This window comes from Cervus elaphus, chromosome 22, assembly GCF_910594005.1.
Source record: "Cervus elaphus chromosome 22, mCerEla1.1, whole genome shotgun sequence".
Taxonomy (NCBI): Eukaryota; Metazoa; Chordata; class Mammalia; order Artiodactyla; family Cervidae; genus Cervus; species Cervus elaphus.
In genome coordinates, this window is record NC_057836.1 from 38139 (window position 1) to 40155 (window position 2017).

Here is a 2017-nt window from a genome sequence, read left to right on the forward strand (position 1 = left end):
TTAGCACAGAGCTGACATGATGCACCAGCCAGGACACACCCAGCAGAGATCACTCACAGGCAGAGAGTGACTGTGCAGGACTGAGCGCTTCAGAATGCTGTGCACAACAGCACCGGAGCATCACCTTTCCAAAATAAACCAACAGCGACTAAAATACATCTCTGCATCAGGTCTTCTGCTGAAATAAAATCACCCAGTGTCTTGGAAAAGAGCCATTCTCACCCATGGGATGTACCACAATCAGGATGTGGGGCATGTCACAAGAAATGGCTTATAGTTAAAGGATCAAAATTCTAAGAATGATTTCCTTGTTTAAAAAACTTTACAAATGTCACTCATTTGCATTCCAGTATACTTGTGTGAGTGGGAAAGGGGTGAAGCTACAGCCAGTGGACAGGAAATTATAATCCTGTATTTGCTCACAGTAACTCAGACCATAAACAATCTGCCTGCACTGCAGGGACCTGGGTTGGATCCCTGAGTCGGGAAGAGCCCCTGGAGAAGGGAATGGCGACCCACACCAGTGTTCTTGCCTGGAGAATCCCATGGACAAGAGGAGCCTGGTGGGCTGGAGAATCCCATGGAAAGAGGAGCCTGGTGAGCTGGAGAATCTCATGGACAGAGGAGCCTGGTGGGCTATAGTCCATAGGGTTGAAAAGAGTCAGACACGACTGAGCAACTGACATGTAACGTATATGCTCACAGACAGTAGAGAAGAGTGAACACTATCCATCCTGTGTGGCAGGTGAAAACGTTTGGAGACTCGCTGTTTTAAGTATGCCTTCTAAATGTATAACATAAAATACAGGACCTCAAATTAGTACTTTGAAATAATTTTAGTGAAGACTACAAGTCACAGAGGCCTGCGTTGAAATGCCAGCCTTCTTGATCCTACTTGGGCAAGTACTTGGACAAGTTACCTAAGCGGCTTGAGCCTTACTTTGCTAATGCTACTTAAGAATTAACTAGGAATTAACCTACACCTTGCACGGTCGTATAGAGAACGTGGCACAGAGGTGTTCACTATTACAGAGTAACAATTAGGAGCAGAGACCCAGTCCTCCATCTCTGTGTCCCTTCAGTTACCTAACCTTACTAGTTTCCTAGTCTATAATACGATCACCTTTTAGAATTAGGGTGTTGTAAAGATTAAATGTCTTACAACACTGCCCGGCAAGTAGCACACACTAGCTACGTGTTAGTTACTATTAACATCATTATCATCACCACCACTGAAATGTTAAGTAAACACTGCCACATTATCAGATTCATTACTTTTCCACTATATGAAAAAATGCTCCTTGAAAATTAACCTTATTTAGTGAACTGATTATAATATAGGATGAACTCACACACTCAAAAGAGTTTTTATGCTGATTTTTAGAAACTTTAAATATACAGGAAATTATCTGAATTACCATTGGTCATGAATGTCGACAAGATATATACAACAAATATCCATTTTCAGTGAACATATCCCTTCATGGAACTAAAGCATATCACAAACTGATATGTCTATTGTAGTTTCTCCCCAAAGATTTCAAAGCAGTTTAAAATAATTATATATAGCAATTCTCAAAACTTACAAGTATACTTACCTGGCAGAGGAGATACCATTATCAAGAAGGTGGTTCTCCCAGGGCGAGGCTCACCCATTGCACTCCGTGTTGACCTCTGCGATTTCCTCAAATAGGGGAAACTCGACTGTGTAATTTATGGTAGTGGGGGACTGCGGGCGCCGCTTTCCCCTGAAAAAAAAAAACTTACAAGTTACCAGAGAAAATTGCATCTGAGAGCAATCAACATCTTTCTCTAAAACTTTTGCTACCTAATTCCAAAGTGCTACAGTCTAACTGTTGCAAACCTGCCACTCATCCAATCAGTCGGAACACTGACTGCATGTCCACTGCACAGGCAGGCACTGGGCCAAACCCTGAGACCACAGCGACAGTGGGCGCCGCCAACACTGTGATTAAATGTTCCTGAAATGCTGTTTTCCTTAAACAGTGAAAAGAGT

General features: G+C 42.5%; 1 non-coding gene across 1 annotated transcript; it reads left to right on the forward strand.

The window, feature by feature from the left end:
* Positions 1-1590: 1590 nt before the first annotated feature.
* On the forward strand, positions 1591-1751 carry LOC122680924. The gene has a single exon (XR_006336836.1). It is a non-coding gene; the product is annotated as a U1 spliceosomal RNA (small nuclear RNA).
* Positions 1752-2017: the final 266 nt, after the last annotated feature.